At 44.2% G+C, this 21,821-nt stretch overlaps 1 protein-coding gene across 5 annotated transcripts in view; it reads right to left on the bottom strand.

Moving 5' to 3' along the window:
- Window positions 1–21,821, bottom strand: part of slc8a2b (solute carrier family 8 member 2b) — a 132,804-nt gene that overhangs the window by 40,167 nt on the left and 70,816 nt on the right. For all 5 annotated transcript variants that reach the window (XM_086216753.1, XM_086216750.1, XM_086216752.1 and 2 more), the window contains one exon: window positions 10,094–10,155. The gene's annotated coding sequence lies outside the window, so the exon portion shown is untranslated. The remainder of the gene's footprint in view (window positions 1–10,093; window positions 10,156–21,821) is intronic.

Here is a 21,821-nt window from a genome sequence, read left to right on the forward strand (position 1 = left end):
GACTGTTTAGTCACGTTTTAGTCGACTACAGTGGGATCGTTTTAGTCTCACGACAGTCCAGGAAGTCTCAGTCCATAAAAACTGACCTTGATTTTTTTTGTGGTGAAGCCTTAATGTGCATCTTCAGGGTTTCTGGCCGGCTGATTTTGATTTTGTTTTCAACTTTTTGCCTTAAAACGCACATTTGTTTCTCACTTTAGTTGATGAAATCAGGAAGGGGGGGGGGGGAAGCATTCGATGAACCTTTTTAGTCAAGTTTTTGCTTGTGATATTAACGCAATCAAAACAATCACATGAAGGTAAACGATTTTTTAATAAAAGTTTTTATCCAAAAAAAAAACAAAAAAACAAGTCCTTTGAAAAAGTGGGACGTGGGTATGTGTGTGTGTGTGTGTGTGTGTGTGTGTGTGTGTGTGTGTGTGTGTGTGTAGCCTTCTAAATCACACTCAGTTCTCTACCTGCATGATTTGCATATTTGGCAACATTCGGTGCCAGTGCAGAACTGTGTGTGTGTGTGTGTCCTTTACTTGGCCAACCAGAACGTGTGTGTGTGTCCTTTACTTGGCCAACCAGAACGTGTGTGTGTGTCCTTTACTTGGCCAACCAGAATGTGTGTGTGTGTGTAAAGGTCAGGCTCGTGTGGTGCATCTGACTGCGGAGCAGGAGTTTCACAACCGAATCTTCCCTTGAGGTGTTTGTGTCTTTAACCTCCCCGATGTCCTTTTGTTATAATCGGTTCTAAAAGAACCACAATGCAGCCGCAGATTAAGACATAGTTTGACACAAAAAACAAAACCTCTGGCGTGAGATTTAATCCCTGGTGGGTTTGGATGTGTGAGTGTGTTTGCAGGTGGGTGTGGTTCCCTTCCATAAGGCGATAACTGGCAAATACACAAAAGGAGGCATCTGTGACACCAGCGGGATCCCAACACACACACACACACACACACACACACACAGGACTCCCTCGCTGACGTAACCCATTCTCTTGCACCCTCCCCCCTCCATACCTGACTCAAACACCTACCCTGAACAGAACTTCTGTAAATCTTCCACGCAAAAACCACGTATTGACGGAGGTCAAACGACAAACATCCAGGCAGCTGCAGACATGCGTCAGCCACGGCAACCAGAGAATTCCCCAGTCTCAAACCCAGTCTACACCTGATAGGAAAATGTTTCCTCGTCGAGGAAAGATTTGATCTCGTATTTTCATTTGTTTACACACCGGCTGAGATCTGATCGGTGGTAAACACCAGGCAGGTGAACAGCTTTTCCTCATCAAATGTCTTCTTTTGAACTTTTCTACCGAAATACTTAACAATTTGCATCAAAATCCATTGATAGACCTGCATTTGTATTTGTTCTTTGTCGTTCTTGGCAACCATTCCTTCAGTCTTCTTCATGCTCGCCAGATATAATACTGTATATATATATTTTTTTTTTTTTCAAATTCAAAACTTGATTTACTGCTTAAGGTGAAATCATTCAACAGCAATCAGGCATGTTTGGAACTGCATGAATGACGTTTTTGGGGGCAGTCACTTCCAGATTAAAGATGGTTAAATCCCGCTTCACTGGTTTAAAATACGTGTCATCCTTAAATACTCATATTTTACTTATTGTCAATGTAGTAATCTAACAGTGTGAAACATTCTTTTAACTTTGTAGACGTAAATGTGATAATTCAACAGGACAGACTACCATGGCTACCACCTAGCACCCCATTAGTGGCACACACACACCTAATTTATCATGTGTGGTGTAGTAATACACTTTTAGACCATTATACACACACACACACACAAACACACACACACACACACACACACACACACACACCCCTACAGCTTATGAATAGTGTATTTATCCAGCCTGTTCCTGCTCGTTAGCAGATCCAGGCAGCCTGTTAAGGTGATTAATCACTTCACTAAATCCTGCTGTTGTCACACGGATACACACATGCAGGTATGTAGACACAGATAAACAAACATATAAATAACCACAGGCACGCACACACACACACACACACACACACACACACACACACACACACATTTATGTATATATCTTTGTAAAGCAAGGTTGTGGTGCTTCTTTATCTGCCTGTCGCTCATTTCCGTCTCACTTTCTGCCTCTCTAACAATCTCTCATTCATCCTCCCATCCCTGCGTGATCTCTGGCTCTCTCACGCCGCCTCTTCTCATGGACCCCACACGCAGCCGTGGGAGGGGCCTCTTGCCAATCTCAATGAGGCCACGCCCCAAAGCAAACCCCCATCGAGCTACTAATATTCCACGTGAAATTACTTTGATGTTTAAAGAGGACACATCATGGGCAGACAGCAGTGTGTGTGTGTGTGTGTGTGTGTGTGTGTGTGTGTGTGTGTGTATTTCAGTTGTTCTGCCCCAGATTACAGCTCCATTTTTTTTTTTTTAACTGCGAGAACCTCATAACGGGAGCGTGTGAAAGCAAAAGTGAAGCAGGAAACAACATCGACAAATTCAAAAGAAAAAAAAATAGAACGCAACACAGCGGCACTTAGCTTGACGCTCGAAGTTGAGCGGGATTCATTTCTATTTCTGCATTTATTTAGACTCTAGGACAACAGGGGCATTCAGCCGTTGTAAGCAGAGACACACCAACTGAACTTGCATTGATGCCAAATTTATGTGTGTGTGTGTGTGTGTGCATGCGTGTGTGTGTGTGTGCATGCGTGTGTGTTGCTGAGCAGCACTTTCTTGTTGTCAAAGTACTGTTTGTCTTGTGCTCTTTGATCAATCCCATGAGAGGCAGAGAGAAAGACAAAGAAAACACTCATGATGGCTTGTAAAATCAGTTGGGCTATTCAGTAATGAGAGAGCTTCCCAGCGCAGACAGTCAGGGCCTGGTTTCATTCCCTCCTCCCATCCATGGGACCAGGAGCAGCAGGACTAGCGAGGAAACCCTAACTCTGCTCCTCTTAGCTCCTGCAGGCGTCTGAAGCGGGTGCCTGAGCAGCCCCAGGGAACTCTTCTAGATGTGACACAGTTCTACTCCAAGCTCCCTCTGGAGGTCTGAGCTCCTCAAAGGTTAAACCCAGCCACCCTGTTGAGAACTGTCACAGATTTGTGATCTCTTTGTACCCTGCAGCTCATGACCGCTGGTGAGGCCGGCTGTTGTCGTCTATCTGCCTCTCCGTCTCACCATAAGTCAAGAAACCCCCAGGATGCTCAGTCACTTAGACTCGACCAGTGTTTACGCCAACCTGGACTTTTTCATTTTGCAGTTTCACATTCATGCTGACTTGGCTTGTACTTCCTCTTCTTTTGGTTTTCCTGTTCTTTTCGATGGTCTGCCCTGCTGGACTGTGTCTCAGGTGTGTCTTGTTGGTGATTAGTCTTCTGTGTATATGCAGTCCTGTTTTCTTTCCTTCATTACTGTATGTTCGAGCTGCTCCCTGGTGTTTTCCTGGTGTTTGTTTCGGTGACTTTTCCACAATATGAGTGAGAAAATGAGTCAGCCTGAAACCGGCACGAACACCTGCTCTTGGACCGGCGGAAGCCAAGGCACTGCAGATTTAGTCAAAACCACAGAAGTGTGAAATGTTGCTTTTATTTAACAACTTTTCAATTAAACTCAATTTGCCAGTGATTCAGACTGAAGACACTCGGTGCTCATCCAACTCCATGCTGTCTTTTCTAAATCTCCGTCTGATTCACATCACTCCCTCCCTCCAGTCTCACTTGATCAGCCAACCCTCGGTTCCATCTGCTGCCAGGATTTCTCAGATTCCCTTCACGACACTGCAGTACATCTGTCTCTCACTTGGACATAATTTGCATCCCATAAATCTCGTGTGACTATGGGTAGAACTCCAAGACATCGTATTGGCAATCAGCATTTCTGCATTTCCAGTTCAAGTGTGACATGAATAAGTTTTCATGACACCAGTACAAAATACAGCACAATATCTAATATTGAAGGCCAGAATTTTTAATAATCATTAATCCAAGCTTTCTTTACAAATTCCTCCCACAAGAGATGGGAGTCATTTTTTTCCTGCTGTGATTCTGGACTCAGACCTGAAGACTCATTTCTGAACTCTTGCTTTTTGGGACCTTTATTTTTTTTGTCATGAGTACAGGTCTGCAGCTTGTCAGCAGTTTGCTTCCTGTTGTCAAAGGTGTTCCTCTGCGTGTCGTCTATGTTTTTTGGGGTCCACACACACTCCAAAGTCCAATTCTTTTGACTGCTGCCACATCTCTATCGGCCTCAGCGCGGCTGGGAGAGGTGACCTTCATCACGGTACAGTTGCACTAGAACATGGATGGCTAAAACAGCCAGGAACTGAACTCCAGCAGATGGAGCACCAAATAACATCCAAATATACAAGTGGCGCCACGATGCGATGAGGTCGTGAGGTCTTCAACCTGCTGCGAGTTCGCTGTCTGCATACTTGTCATATTTTGGTTCGGCGTGAGTTACAACAACAGAACCTGACAAAAGTGGACTTTCCCTCTCATCCCGTCCCGTAAGACTTCTCCAGTCCCACGAGTTTCCCAACAATATCAGACAGCCAGGACAGCTCGGTGATGATCTGTGACCTCACGGATGCAGGAAGTGGTATTTGCACCACGTGTTAGTCCGCTCCTTCATGCAGAATCCAAATATCATCAGATCTGCTCACATTCTCAAGGGCAGCGTGCACAGGGGTACAAGAGGGCGAAGTGCCAGGGGCCGGACGCTTGCTGTGTGTTCTCTGACTGCTCTCTAGTTGGTTTATGCTGCTGCCTCTTGAAATCGTTGGCGTGTTTCTACTTGTCTTCACATTTGTCCGTACAGCATTCTAGGCAATTAACCAGGCTTTGTTTGTATGGCACTTATCTTAAAAATATGAAGAGATAATGAAGCACAAAATGTTCTACACAACAGCACCAACCCCCCAAGTAACAGACACCGGAACAACAGGGACCACAATGAGGACACACCAGAGGCAAGATGATAAAAAAAGACAAATAATAGAAAAAGAGAGCATTAAATCCTTATAATGCAAGGCAGAAATGTTACTGAGGGAAAATTTAAAAAAGAATCCTATATGACAGAAAGAATTCCTCGTTATATCTGTCTCGTCGATTAAGCTGGCAGACAGACTCTGTTACACCTTTGCTAACACAACCACCGTTGCTTTATTTATAGTCTGGAATATTTTGATCTCCTCGCCACTGTGAAATCAAACTGAAAAGCTCGGTGAGTCCGCCGGGACAGAACCTCATGTGATGAAGCTGAAATGACAAAGGGAGAGTGACAAACACAATCTCGTTCCTGCTCTCGCCCTCCGTCTCCTGCGCACACCAGCTCATTACGATAAATTGAGGCTAAATCAGGGAGCAAATTGGTCTCTCAAAAATCCTTTTAGCATGCCTGCTGAGCCTTGTTCTCTTAGAGGACACAATCAGTGTCAATCAGCAAAGCACTGCTGCACAAATGTCATATCATCATTCATTCATGAACACAAAGCCCGTCTTAAAAATATGAACAGAAAATCATTCAGAGATCCCAAAACTGCTCCAAGACTTTGACAGGGGTGTATGTGAGAATGTGACTGGAAAAAAAAAGAAAAAAAAAACAATAAAGAAAAGAAACGACAACTTCCATAGCTGCGACTCAGCTGGGAGGCTCAGGATCCACCGACTGATGTTCATCCGCCTCCGGATGCAAAAAGTTGGCTCTTTTTAATGCACGTCGCTGCTCTTGAAATCCTTCCCAAGACCCGTTTTTAAACAGGCTTTAACTATTCGATCTCATTGTGACGACAAAATGTTACATCAACTGCCCTGTTTTACAGTTTTGCTAGTAAGTTAAATGAACAACTTGTGATGGCGGCAAGTTAGTAGTAGTGGCGGTCGCGTGTTTTTCATCTGATCACCTGATCACTTAGAAGTGTTGAGATTTCATTCACTTCGAAGAATCTTTCGCTCCTCAAAGAAGCAGTTTGTTTGTCCACTGCAAGGCCTCAGTTTCTGCACACTTAAATCATTTAATTTGAAAATGCCGGGAAATACAAGTCTTCATATTCAGTTCGCGTCTCTCATCAAGAGACACTGCCGGATCTTTTAGAGAGGCAAGGACACTGGCGCCGACCTTTCCCTGAAATGTTGTTTTAAATTTGTAGTGTGTAAAATATCTGAGATAAATAAGCAAACTTCTCTAACTTTACTCCACCCGAATGATTGATTGACCTTCTTTCTGCTGTAGGAGCTCATCAAATCCTTTGACGACTGATTGGAAACTCTCTCACACCGCAGCGAATCATCTGACCCGCATCTGTCCAGATGGTCACAGGAATCTTACGTCTTGTAAAAAAAGAAATGAATGGTAGCGAGGCAGGAAAGTCACTTAAAATAAGACACACACCCCCCACCCCCCAGCTGAATACCAACAATGTCGAAGCGAAAATAAAATCTGAGTAAATTGAGGTTCAATAGTGCATGAAAGGAAAACGTCAAAGAAAAAGAGCAGAGATAGAAAACAGATGCTGCGTGTCTGCTCGCTATTGTGTTGTGTTCTAAAGACAGTTTGGTCCTCGGGCTGCAGCCAAATAGCTCTTCAGATGGGGGATCATAGCTGCATGCTGCATGCTGCATGCTGCATGCTGCATGCGTGAGTTCGCTGTTTTCCTTGCTTACGTGCATTAAAAAAATAACAATTTTCTTTTGTTTGTTTAGGTTTGTGAGTATCTTTATTTATTTATTTTTGTGTGTGTTTCGTGCTGGGCCGTACGGCAGTTGGAAACCTGAGGGCATGGAGCCTTCCATCTCTCTCAAGCTTCCCTCTGCTGCCTCTCATGTTAGCTCTGAAAAATTGTTCTATCGTCACTGACTGGCATTTGAGAAAAATCGAGTAAAGCTGCTCTGAAGCGGCAGTTGGCATCAAGTCTGCAGGACTCGTGAGCTCATACCTGCATCACACACACGTCGGTCTTTTTATAAAAAAAAAAATCAGAAGATCAATCGGTCATAATCTGCTTACTGTCACACATTTTTGGAAAAACCACAGTTGATGTTTTTTTTTAAAATTTTTTTTACTAACCTTCTTTCTGAAGGAAGCACCTGAAAAATAAGCATGACTTACTTCTGTTAAGAATCCGAGCCCCTTGTGGCCAAAATGAGTACTACAAGGGACATAAATGAGCCAGGATCAACTAAGATTTCTTCCTCAAAAGGTGGAAACCATAAAACATCAAATCGCATCTAGGACACGGACTTCTTAGGGACCAAGCAAACGCACCTCTGACAAAATGTTTACGAATTACTTCTCAATATCAGGTTTATGTGACGCCACCTTAAAAAAACACTTCAGCGTTGAGGCTCAGAAGTAAAACTACACAACAGAAAGAGCAGAGGGACACTTTGTCTGACTGCATTGATAATTACATCTATCAATGTCACAGCTGGCAGATGAGAATCACTCAGTCAGCACGTGTTCGCGTGTATGACCGAACGCATGCACACACAAATCACTGAGACAGGCTAATACACACGGTGACAACATAAATACACACACGCAAAGTGAAGGTGACAAATCAGGAGGATGAATGTGAAAGATGAAGATTAAAGCAGGAAAACAAATGAAGGGAATATGAGAGCTGATACTGTAAACATAAGATGCTGCGAAACTGGAGATAAAATAACAAGCTGGAGGGTGTGTGTGAGTGAGTGTGTGTGTGTGTGTGTGTGTGTGTGTGTGTCAGGATGGTGGCTTGCAGGAAGAGATGGAATTCTGTTGCAGTTAAACTCTGGAGTACTAACAAGTTGACAGGGTGAAAGCTCAGGAGATCTGGATCAAGATTTTCACACACACACACACACACACACACACACACACACACACACACACTAGGAACCTGCTTACCACATGCACCAAGTACAAAAACATGGATGAACAAATACATACATACATACATACATGTACACACACATACACGAATATAAAGTAGAGAAAACAATATATGCACATACAAATAAGCTCCATCTCACTCATACACACACACACACACACACACACACACACACACGCACACGCACACACACAGCCAGTAATGTCTCCCTACAATACCCATTCATCACCACTTGGCTGGGTTGCAACAAATGATCCATTACTTCTGCTGATACCCAGAATGCATTGCTTCAGCTTTCCAAGCCTCAAACCTCTTACTCACTTGACAGCAGGCGTGACTCTTCTCCACATGAAGTCTGAGCACATCTTATCGTTTGTTTTTTTAACCTCCTATCATATCTTAGGATTTTTATGTTTATCATCTGTTTCTTCGATCTCTATCCGCATCTGTCAGCTCTGAACCAGACTGACAGTGAGTGGCGCGTGTTTACACATCGGAGTCCAAACGCTGCTCGTTAGAAAACTGACGGAATGTAACAGTGAGAACCCACTTTCACATTCCTCATACAGAATCACTCAGAACCTCGTCTCTACCGCTCACTGTGACCCCCCCAGAGGTAACAACTGCTGCACAATACAGTGAGAACGCCTTCACGTGTTTCTCTCCTGGTGAAAACACACACACACACACACACACACACACACACACACACACACACACACACACTGATTATGAGAGTTCACAGCTACCGAGTATCTAAGAGAGCAGGACTGTTCATCATCGTTATGGAGAGGAAAAAAAAAAAAAAAACCATCAATATGGAATTTGCCTCCTGCAGGAGGAGCACAGAGCCTGCACAGAGAGCTGGGTGGACACGCATCATCATCATCATCATCATCATCATCATCATCATCGTCATCACGCACGCACGCGCACACACAACCACTTGAGGCAGGTCCCTCTTCTGCACCGACCTCACTTCATGTCTCAGGTGATTCAACAAGCTTGAACTCGTAATTGGCTGTTGATGATTCAGCGGTAACTAATAACAGCTGCATTCACGTGGTGTCGGAATGACTGGTGTCATGAGGTGCCGACTGAGAAAATTCCATCCATCCATTGTCGTCTTCCGCTTATTCCTTACTAGGAAGGGTCGCGGGGGGGCTGGAGCCTATCCCAGCGTCAACGGGCGAGAGGTGGGGTTCACCCTGGACAGGTCACCAGTCCATCGCAGGGCCAACACACAGAGACGAACAACCATTCACACTCACAGTCATACCTACAGTCAATTTAGAGAATCAATCAGCCTCGTCCCCTCTTGATGTCTTTGGACTGTGGGAGGAAGCTGGAGTACCAGAGAGAACCCACACAGGTATGGGGAGAACATGCAGACTCAACACAGAAAGATCCCGCGCCCGAGCCGGGACTCGAACCCAGAACCTTCTTGCTGTGAGGCCACAGTGCTGACCACTGCACCACCGTGCTGCCCCTGAGAAAATTCACGAGAGGTAATTCAAGTTTTATGGTAAACTTCATTATCAAAACAAAGTGTGGACGTTTATCTTGGGACTCTTCAGCTCTGCTACAACCTGAAAACGTCAACATTGCACAGCAGTTTTGATAAATAATGTCTGAGACGGGAAGCGCTTAAAAAATACCAGTAAAAGCAAAACAAGACCCTGCCCTATTTTTTGGTCTCTTCTCTTCTCTTCTGTCTTTCTTACTTGTGCCGTTGCAAATTTATCGCGGTTGCTTGCAGCAGAAGTAGCTTTGCTGAGGAAATCAGACATGGATTTGAGACTTCTATTCAATAATTAACCGAGTTCCCACTGCTTCATTTGAACGGAGCTCCCACATTTACTCATGCGCCTGTCTTCTGGATGTATTTGCTGATATTACATGTTCTATGTTAACATGAGATAGAGGACAACTAACTACTTGCAAGAAAACCTCGTGTGTGTTACTCTTGAAGGCAGATTTTACTCTGGAAAATCAAATTCTGTGACACGCTGCCGTATTCAAACTTTCAGCTCAGCAGCTTCTTCTTCCCTTTCACGACGATTCCCACGAGGTTTGTCTTCACCCTTTCACATGGCTTCACTCCAGCACCTCCACCAAGCCCTGCGCCGGGTTCTTCCTCAACGTCAAATTCCCAAGAGAAGAGAAAAATGTGCCAGAGGAAGAAAAGAAGATCAGGAAGGAGATCAAACTCACCGCTAGTCTCAGGTGCTCTTTCTGCAACTCCTGATCCACATAGAGCTCTACTCGATGGCCGTCTGTAGACAGAGAGAACCAGAGACCAGAGGTTTTCACTTTGGAAGTGTTGCTGGGTTTTTTTTTGTGTGTTAAGCAGAAATAAAACAGAGACAAAAGTTGATGAAGGCTGCAAATTTCCATGGTGAACACAAAGATGAAAAGACGTGGTGTCATTACGACGGCAGATTCATTAGAAGGAACGCTCCCGACTTCAGCTGAGCTCAAAGGGCTCCACCATGTAGCCTCTCGTTCACACTCCAACGGAGGTGGTCAGGAGCAACTCAGGGCTAAGCTAATTTAAGCTATCTGTTAGCAAGCTGCTATTAGCTAAGACGCTTGATTGCAACTTTCTGATGTATCCGCAAGTTGCATCCTGTCAAAGCGCTCTTACTCACAGAAATATTCTCGTGTAAAATCGGGATATGTGACTTTCGCCTGAAAGCCACCAACATGTAACAAGAGTGTAGTTCACAAACACTGAACTCAGCTGGAGCTGGGAGACTCACAAGGTCATGATGTGGTGCCCCAGGTGTTTAAAATGTCGGAATCTCCATAGAAACGAATCTGCTTGTGCAGTGTGTCACCAGTGTCTTTCCACTACCTCCTTCTCTTTAAAGTCTCGCTCTTTGTTTGGTTCAGCGGCTTAAAAACACGCGTTCTTATTGGTTTTGGTGGTGCATCCCACCACATAACAGCTTTTAAGTGTTTCCTTTTTTTCAATGCAAGCGAGAATTGGCAATCAAAGGAGAGCAATGGAATATGATGATGTGGGCGGGGCTTAATTGTGTCGCGTCTCTACTGGAGACTAATAAAATCAAGCCGACCAAGCCTCGATCGCAAACCCGTTGCCCTGCATCCAATATAATTTTGTACAGAGAGACATGCAGAGGTGGAGAAGGGAAACAAAAGACTAACAGATGGAAGACATATAGATAGCGTGGTGGTGTGCACGTGCACGTGAGAGCCAGCACAGGCGAACTGGGTCAGCAATCAGGTCTCATTTGTATAGCTGTCAGTTAATTAAATGAGCAATCATCCCTAAAGATAATGAGCAGAAACACAAACAGACACGCAAGTGTGTGAGTGAGTCACCCTCTGCAGGTTTTGATGAAGATTACTCAGCCTTCTAACGGCACATAATGTTCCTTAAACTGTTTCAGAGGCGCTCCCACAACATGTGGACTGAAGTTTTTGGTTGAATGAGAATAATTACGCATAAGTGGTAAAAAAACAACAACAGAAAAACTCTAATCTTAACAAGCACAAGTATGATGGCGGGGCTGGATGATGCGGAACTCTTGACACGCCTTGTTGGATCGATTGTATCTCCACTCACGACGATCACACATAATAAATGAGCATTCCGAATTTTTTCTGTCCTCAAGCTAAACACAGAGAACGTTCGCCGCAAAATTTAAATCTCGTCAGTGACATTAAATATCTCAGACAAAAATTTACTGTCCAAACAACTTCACCTCAACAACATCTCTTCTCTCACTCACGCCGGCCTTCACCCGAACACAAATGCGACCTCCGGCAGCGATCGCCCGCGTTAGTTTGTCTCTCAGCAGGAGAAACGCAAAAAAAAAGAAGCTGTGGATGAATTTTGACGAAGCATGGTTTTTATGAATTATGTTCCACCGCTAAAATTCCGGTCTTTAGATGTTTATATAGTGACAGTATCAGAGTGCATAGCAGGATCGGGCTGTACATCTCACTGCTCTGGGACCCTGTATTTGCCTCCAAAGTGCCATTTCTCAACTCACCATACCCTCAGAATTGCGCCCATGAGGAAGCTTTTTTTCAGATGAAGTTACTGTTTTATGTGCCAAGGTGGTTTCCACGCGCTCTGATATTGCACACAACATAAATGCCACCGTGTCAAGCGGGCCCTCGCAGCACCAACTCCTGTGATAGTTTTCCAACATGGATTTAAAACGGAGGCTGATCCTTCGACACGCTCCTGACTTCCTATGTGGCGTGGAGACATGAATTCAAAAGAGAGACGTGGGTGATTTTAAGCTGCAGACCAAACAGTGTAAATTGAGTTGTGTTCCTTATATGGCCTGCTTCCTGTTGCCGGTCGGGGCGTTATGACTAATTCTCATTACTGGCACATACATGTCTTTGGGCCTGGACTGATGTCGGATGTTTGAGGTCGATTAGAAAATACTCGCTAATTTGGATGATTTGACACAGCAGCAGCAGCTCATAAACTGTTGAATGCTTCCTTCATTTTTTTGTTCTTGGCTGCATTCCATGAACATGGAGGACTGGACTGAAGAGACGGACAGTAAAATGGCCCTATCAAGGTCCCGACCTCTATTAGCGAGCAAATGCGGGCTTTTCTTCATCATGTCAATAGCTACTTATCAGCGGAGAGGGGTGGTTGGTCAGAGATGGACGGCGCCATGACCTGCTGCTCTGCAAGGTTAACCAATCTGATACGACTCACTGGATCGGACGGATGCTGTGCACAACACGCACGCGCGCTGAGCCCAGAATATTCCGTCGTGCTATGGATGTCGTCAGGTACTGTACAGGTAACTGGTCAGATTTTAGCTGACAAAATTCAGAATCACCGTGATCCAAGGATGACCTGGTCGGCCCATAACTGAAGAATTCCCACTCTGCGGAACAATTTCACTCAAATGCCAGAAGTGAGGACGTTTGATGTCCACAGTCAGGCTCGACATGACATCTTTAAGTGCTGCAGGAACACTTTTCTGTCCATTAATTTAAGTAAGCTAAGTAATGTCATTATTAATAATACATTCGTTATCCACAAAAAAGAAAAGTTGGCACCACATTCAGAATATTATGAGTCAGGAGCAATGATTTAGAAAGTCCTATACTCCCTGAAGTACTCACCCTCCTGCTGTGTACCCAGATGGTGCTAGCATCACAAGTAGCTATGAAAGCGCTGCTACTGTAATTTTAATGCTAGCTCTGTCAGACATGGTACTGGAATCCCTGGAGCAGATGCTTTTGACTGCTGCTCAGTCTTGCGGGTGTGGTGCGTCCACTGAGGGTTTCTGCTGCTCCCGTGGGTGAAGATCGAGATCAGTTCAACCAAGTCAGGCCACATTTTGCGTGGTAAAAAGCCTTGAAATTTACTTTTCGTGGATGATTTTGAGAGGATACTAGTGTGTGTACTGCTGTTTCACCCTCAACTCTCCTAAATGTGTAATTGAAGAACTGTGACTTCATCCGTACCATTCCAATAGACATCCACACTTCCCTTCCCCTCAGCTCCTCTTATTTATTTATTTTTCCTGCAGAGCCTGTCACTGACATAAAGGTCCCAGCTAAAGGTTGACGCCAACTCTCAGAGACGTTCATGATGGCGGCATTCATCAAGACTGAAAAGTTCACCAACAAATATTCTCCCGCTCCGTGCTGCCTGTCTAATCACTCTGCTCTTTTACCCCACACACCTCATCTTTCCTTCCTCCTTTTCCTTCTGCTACAAATATTTTCGTTTTATTTACTCGCTGCAGCTTTACCACCGTGCTTTCCTCTGACAGGTCTCTTACTCCTTCTAAAAGGTCATAGCGTTGAGGGACGGTTCAGTAGAACAGGAGCCGTTGGAGGAGGAGACACCAGTTTTAGTGAAAACATATATATATAGATAGATGGATAGATGGATAGATGGATAGATAGATGGATAGATAGATGGATAGATGGATAGATAGATAGATGGATATAGATATATATCTATATTTATATGACCTTCTGTCTTCTGTCCAGCATTAGGGACCACGGGTACCGGCTGACTGCTAATTAGCTAGGTTAGCGTAGCTCTGAGCTCCATCTTCCCTGCTTAGCTTCCAAAGCTCATAGTTGTTCCTCTGGGTATTCTGGTGAGAGGGTCATGATCCTGATCTAAATAAACCTCTTCATCCTCCCTCACAATCAGCAGTGGCAGTTGCTCTTCTATTTCGGATGTTTTTGAAATGTTTTGTTTGTTTGGCCAATTTTTTTTGATGAAGATCTCATCACTTTAGCTCAGCAAAGAGCCCTCTGAGAGAGAGAGAGAGGTGGCTTCCAATGGAGGCACTCTAACCTCTGCAGTGATTTGTAAATGTTTTGGAGGCCAGGATATTTAGTACATTTCCTGTCACGCTGGTACAGAAGGTGTACGCCAGGGTCAAAAGAAACACTAGATGGTCATTTCGGATGGATGGATTGTCAAGTAACATTTAGCATTTTTGGAAGAGACATCTGGGCTGCACGGTGGAGCAGTGGTCAGCACTGTGGCCTCACAGCAAGAAGGTTCTGGGTTCGAGTCCCGGCTCGGGCGCGGGATCTTTCTGTGTGAGTCTCCATGTTCTCCCCGTGCTTGCGTGGGTTCTCTCAGGTACTCCATCTTCCTCCCACCGTCCAAAGACATGCAATTTGGGGACGAGGCTGATTGGATACTCTAAATTGACCGTAGGTATGAATGTGAGTGTGGATGGTTGTTCGTCTCTGTGTGCTGGCCCTGCGACGGACTGGTGACCTGTCCAGGGTGAACCCCGACTCTTGCCCATAGATGCTGGGATAGGCTCCAGCCCCCCCCCCCCCCCCCGCGACCCTTACTAGTAAGGAATAAGCGGAAGATAACGATGGATGGAAGAGACATCTTTCAAAACCCATCATGACCTCAGACCAGAGTTTTCCCAGCACGGCTCTTATCAGAATGACACAGTATTTCATTAACTTGGGTTCTGTGCGTGGATGGAAACGGAACCGTGACATGGAGAATGAGGCATCGCTGTGACTGAGAAATTGAAAAGTGAACTGAAAAGTAATTTTCAGGAGAAATTGATTTTTCTCTGTCCCGACGCCCCAAAGTTCACCGTTAGCCTCCTCCACTGCTGGAAAAAGAAATCATATTGTGATGAATTTGTTGCAAGGTCTACTATCGGCCTGCTTTCAGGGTAATAACATACATTTGGACCACACATTGAAAAATGTTTGTGGTTTTCAGATTTCCAGTGTAAAATCTAACCTGAATGTGCTGAGACACTCGTCTTATTAAACATGTCTACTTCCTCAGTGGTAATCAAACTGAACACCTTAAAAGGTGTGAGAAAGGTGTAAAAAAGCAAAAATAAACCAGGGGAAAAAAACAAGTTTAGCGTGAATTGGGGATGGCCTCCATCAGCCCTCATCCGGGAAACACCGACCAAATATGGTCTTAATAGGCCTCACGGTTAATGAGTTATTGACCAAAAATGTGTAACTGTCCAAAAATGTAACACATGTAAGAACTGACCACATAGTGATGTCATGTTTTAACATGACAAGCGTGGGACACAAGCCTTTTTTTTTGTTTTTAATTTTGGGTTAGAAGCTTTCATTCTAACCTATATAAAAAACTTATAAAAAAAAAAAAGAACTGTGTGAATCTCCTGAGGGAGATGTACGTTTGATTAATCAGGACAATTCACAAGGAACTTCTTGGATTAAAAAAAAACAAAATAAAAAAAAATAATTGAAGAATAATATTGAAAATATATGGAGTTTTATTGCGAGAGCTGCTGCCAAAGAAGAGATCTTCCGGTGGACTTACTTGCAGTCTGGTTTATCAGAGCTGCACACCAAAAAAATCCAGACTTTCTCTATAAAAACAAAAACAAAACACAAACTAACACAAACTCACCACAATCACCAATTTCTCCGAACAAAGAACTGCAAAACTGCACAAAAACATCCTAAAAAAAGAGTCGGCCACTCACTCTAACGCACATTCAATCATGCCGTGTCCATTCCAGCTCAAGGTTTTACAGCCGCGGGCTAAGTATCTCGACGCAATTAATAAGATGAAATCAATCCTGTAAAGTCTACGGGGTAAGAAAGTAACCCCTCTCACTGATGATATCTCCAGCAGGCCACATAGAAAGCCATTCATTTACTGATTAGAAAGAGCTGCAGCCTCTGCAGTTTGTTCCTGAAATGCAGCCTTTGCACTTTTCAGCATTGCTTCACAGTTCATGCAATGATTCTCCTCAGACCCTTGTCACATGAGTGCCAGTTTGGCATGAAATACCATTTCTTTGTAGATGAATATGTTTAAAAAAAAAATTATTCACTTAGCTTTTAGAACGTTGTGGAAGAAAGGTGTTCCTTCTCCTAAAAATTCACAACCACTGGGACCGCGGACAATAATACAGTCTTCAAAAAGAATGTGTGATGGTGAGCTCCCAGTTTCAAAGATGTACCGGCTCCAGGTGCTCAGTGACAGACGGAGGTGCAGCATCAGGGTGAACACTGCTCCGGCTTTTGCTGGCTGAGCTGAAGGAATTTCATGGGGCGAAGAAGCTCAACAAAGTTCCCACCTTTCCATTTGACCGGTACGCTAAAGCTAAGGTTTGCTAATTAAGGTTAGCTCGCTCAGACCCAGTTCTGGGTCATCAATAGTCGTGATGCAGTTGGGCTGGTAGATTACATGCAAAATCACTGCAAAGACGCGATATGACAGCGTTTATACACACTGAGATATTCAGGTTACATGGAATCTGTGTGTCGTTATGCTGCAGACGCCAATCAGCATGTAATATAACCATGACATCACAAATGTTCTGTCATTCTATGTCACTCACGCAGAAGTTGTTTTAAAAAAAAAAGTCAGCGCATGGAGGTTTAAAATACCTCTCACGAAACTGGTACTTAAAGTAAAGTTTAGTAGTAAAGTAGGAAGTAAGTAAGTAAAGTAGCTCAACAACAGCAGTACTCCTCTCCTCTTTGCCAGGGGAGAATACTCTCCACGTCGACACAAAAGTAAATACAACACACGTTGAGGACCAGCTAATGTCACATGAGCTAAGTAGCCCCAAGTAGCCATATCCTGACACTACCACAGACACCTTCTGCACAAAGTGACCTGTGCATACTGCATCTATATTAAACTACAGCTAAATCCTGAGGAATTAATTCAACACTCTTGAGTGAAAGATTCATAACAATCTTTTGTGGATTAAAAACAAACAAACAAACACAACATGCTGTTGTTGGTTTTCTCCAGGAGGTGAATTCTCTCTCCTCAGATGGAAGAACTGTTTATGCCAAAAGGACCATTAATGTCTCTCTTCATCCTCCTCGTATTGTCTTTATTACAGTCTCACCTTGTTGCTGTTTAAAGCTACAGTAGAGGGGAGTAATCTGCCTGCTTCTCTGATACGACAACTGCACTTTAACAAATGACAACACTGAGACTCTGGACGTTGAACATCGCTCTTTCTGAACGTGACTTATTCAGAATTTCATTAAACTGTTCCTGCTGACAGTTTCAGGTATGAGACTTGTGCTGTAATTGACCCTATCCATGTTCATATCATCTTATCATGTTCGTAATTTTCTGATGTGCGAACATCCATCAGTTTCGATGTTTATTTTTTCATGTTGGGGGGGCACTTCGAACCTCTCCTGCATCCACTGCATCGCTGGGCTGGTGCAATTTAAATGCAAATCCATGCAGCAGAGATGTAGATGGGCGGATGTGATTATATCATGTGTACTGGATGGAAATACGCTGCACGTAAGTTGTGGAGGTTTACACAGCCAGGCAGGCAATTGGACGGCTTTATACTTGAGGTGTATATGGTCATAACTCAGCCATGACTGTCTTGAGGTGGCCGTTTGAAAAAAACTGGAAAGCTCTCGACTCCGTTCACTGAGGATGAAGCGGCGGAGTTCTGCAGAGAACTACGATTACACTTGAGAAGAAGCAAAGCCGGAACTGACGCTTTTCAATTACTTTTCCTAACAATTCTGTTGACAAATTTGTTTGCGCCGCATCCCTCACACTGAAACTGTCGGTAGGTGCTTGTTTCGAAGCCCGTGTGGCGTTTTTGACTGTTGTGGGAGAGAAAAGCCATTCAGCCTGCAGCTTCCTATCATCCCTCTGACCTGCGTTGCTGCTGCTGCTGCTGCTGCGTCTGCTCGCATGTTGTACAGCAGAATGGCCGTCTGCAAGAGCTAGATCAGTTGTGACACTGGATTCTGCTCCTATTAGACTTGTTTATGCCTCGCAAGAAGACTTATAGCTACATGCAGAACTTTATGTAAAAGAACAGACGTGTCACATGGAGCTACTGCTCCACTGACATATGTAGGATGAAATACTTCAGTGGTTCGGTTTTGCGTCTCCCAGTTGATCCGTGTGACCTCAGGGATCATTGAAGTCTCATTTTATCACAGAATAAAATCCCTACAAATAGTTTATGAACTACAAAAGATCCATCAGGAACCAGAGATCCCCCTGATAGCGACAATACATTTAAACAAACCCTCAAGAACTCTCTTATCCACGATTGCATTTTAAATAATTTGCATGTGAACAGTTTCTTCCTGTGTGGTATTGACTGGCTTGCCGTGTTAACAAATGACTTGACTTCAAATAACTGAAAGTCTTTTGTTATTTCCCCCATCGGCATCGCTCCGTGAGGCTACAAACCACGCTGTTACCTCATCTGCATAAGTTCTTACAGCTTCAATTATCCGAACACGTTTTCCCTGATGGCCAGGAAGACACGTCTGAAAATGTGTGAAGCTCAAGACACAAAATAGTTTGAACTACGGTGATAATATACGGCAGACACAGTCACCTAAAGCCTTCGAAACTAAACCATAAGTGCACCAGGATGAAACCCACCAAAGCTGCAGCTAATATTGCTGCAGTTCTCCAAATCGATACAAATCTGCCTTTCATGAGCTGAAAAATAGCGCAACAAGAGTCCGTCTGCTGTTTTAAATCAGCTCTGAGCCGGCCAGGTGAGCGCTGACATAAAATGGACTGCATTGGACTTTATGATAGGAAACAGGACGAAAAAGATCCCGTCATGTTGGTGAAACCATTGTCCCCGTTCTTTGTCCTTATCAGGCCGGAGTTTTTCTTAAAATCCGGCACAACAGCAACCTGTTATAGGAGCTGTTCTGCTCTCTGACCTGCAAAAAAATGTGATAATTAAGGGCGAAACCCAACGCTGCACCCTGACAAATACAGGCTTCTTTCAATGCTGTTTTATTCATTAAAGTTTTACAAAGGTCGGGAAACAGTTTTGCCACCAGATAGAATGTAAAGCCTCACAGCATCCTGCGTCATGATGTGTGCACTTCTGCTCCTATACTGTCCCTCCCTCCCTGCCTCCTATCTCTCCTCCCTTTCCTCCCTCATTCAGAAAATAAAATAAATCGGCAGCTGGTGGTAATTGAGAGGAGTGAAGTGCCGCAGGCCATCGTCACGCTATGATGGACTCATTCAGCGTGGGATGACACTGTAAACTCCATCAGGGCTTCTCTTATTCTACACATTACATAAACAGGCCACTGGAGACTTCCTGTTCCCAAAACAGCACTGTTTCTCTCTCATTTCCTCTTAATTGTGTTCTACTTCCATCACCTTCAGCCGCAGCCTCTCACTCCTAATTATATAGTGTTTATGTATTCACGGGGCATTTTTCTCTCTGTTGTCTTTCATTACGGGGCATTTTTCACTCTCTCTCTCTCTCCTAATCATTCTCAATTTGTATATTTCTGCGTGATGTCTCTCTCTTCCCTAATTACACTGGCGGTCCATTGTTGTAGCGGCCTCTCCCTCTCCGTCCAGCTCTCTGTGCGTTAACAATACAGCCTCTTGTTCTCCTCAATGTACTTTCCTGTCAATCCATTCCCAACTATGACTCCTAACATCCTTATATTGCTCTCTTCTTGACACTTATTTACGTACATCACGTCTGCATTTGTGAAATTGTTTCTGAAAAGTGGCTTCAATCAGTAATTTCACTATCCTCCAAATTTCATTCCTTTGAATCAGTTTTTCTGCAGGTGATCACAACCGCAATCACTTGATCAGCTGATCAATGTGAACTGATTTCTCTGGGTGATCAAAGTGATTTTTTTTTTTTTTTAATGGAGGCAATCATCAAATGTGTTCAGTGTGGTGTTAAACGTATCCCTGCCACTGATCCTCGCTGACATCTCTTCCTCCTCAATATCAACCTCATCGTGTAAAAACGGATCAAAGGGCGGTTTCAACATGATGGTTTTGCAGGATGAGACGAAGGAGAATGTCAGATGTCAGATAAAAAAAAGTAGTTCTTCCTTCCTTTCTTTCATTAAAATCTAACGTAGCAGGTGAGATGGCTCAGCGAAGCAGTGAGCAGGAGGATGAGGACGGGACGAGACGATAAGAGGAAGCTGAGGAGTCGACACCTCCGGCACTGAGCAAGGTCTCATCATTGCTCCCTGAGCGGTTTGCCCCCAGAACTAAATTAATCACTCAGTTAGGTCAATTAATTGAATTTCTCTCGTTTTCAAGTATTTTTGACATCCGGAACAGTAGAGGGCAGTATATTCCCTTACAACTGAGTACAGTCAGATTTTCTTTTAGCTCGGCAATTTCTGTGTACACAACATTCAAATTGCCATTATTTATTTACAAATCAGACTCCATGAGCATTATCTCACGTTTTGTCCACCACCAAGAACTCCATGCAAAGTACCGCTTAAATAAAACTGAAATATCATCTCAAAAGTTAATGGAAATGGGAAAAAATAAATGTACTCTTGCTTTAAGTGTTTCGTAAAACACCAAATGCGCAAAAAGAGACATGGAATTCCCTTTTTCTCATAGGCTCCCAAGTCACCAATCTTTAACTCAACTGACTGACCGGTTGTTTTCCGGATATTCAGAAATATCATCTTTGCGTGCGAACAGCAGCAACATGGCCGACACAGCTGATGCTGAAGAACAAATTACAACTTGCCCAACAGAAAGAAATATTTCAGGACCCGTTTTTCACTGGTAACCGGCAAAGACGGCTGTTATTTCTCTGCGGGTTTGTGGCCTCTTCTTCTGTTCTGTTCCAGCCACGTACGATTGCTGATGCACGCTTGGACCGCCATCCTTAAATAAAAATAGGCAGTAAATTCACCCCAGACCAGCTGATGAAAGCACAGACATTCTTACAACCTCCCCCCCCCGCCCCGCCTCAACTCATCTCTCAGTGGTTATCAGGATAAATCTACAGCATTCTCTACAGATGTGTGCCTTCATATGTAATTAAAAATTTTGTGTGTCCATCAGCGGTTCCCAACCTTTCTTCCTTTTCCCTGGAGCCAACTACATGTCTATCCAAGAAAGAGCTGAGCGAGGCTGGATGGATCGAGCTGGTGGAGGAGGAAAACCCTGTTGGCCTCATCAGGCTGCAACCAGGAACAGCTGGATGAGGTCGATGTGATAAGGTCAGGACAAGAGTCTGCACCGTCCCCTTAGGGTTGGAGGTGAGTTGCTGCCACACGTGTAGGCGATCAAGTAACTCGGGGTTCACGAGTAACGGTAAGGAGGAGCTTGAGTTGTGGGGCTGGTGCACCATCAGCAGTGATGTGCACGGATGTGTGGTTGGAGCCGGGAGTCTCAGCTTGCTTCGACCCTTCTTAAGCTTTGACAGCTGATTAAAAGAATGAAACTACGGACAGAAGCTGAGCTAGGTTTCCTCCGCAGGGCAGACTTAGAGACACGGGTGAATAGTTCACATATCCACGGGGAACTTGGACTAGAACTGCTGCTCCTTCCCATCTGCATAGGACACCTCCAGGCCCTGGCCAAGTAAGAGGAGGTGGTAGACCAGAACCTGCTGGCCCTGGGAACGCCTCACCAGGAGGAGCCTCCACTCGGTGTTTGTGATCACGATGGTGGTTG

The sequence above is a fragment of the Aulostomus chinensis genome, chromosome 10, assembly GCF_037954235.1.
Source record: "Aulostomus chinensis isolate RoL2024-O1b breed Wild chromosome 10, RoL_Achi_v1.0, whole genome shotgun sequence".
Lineage (NCBI taxonomy): Eukaryota > Metazoa > Chordata > Actinopteri > Syngnathiformes > Aulostomidae > Aulostomus > Aulostomus chinensis.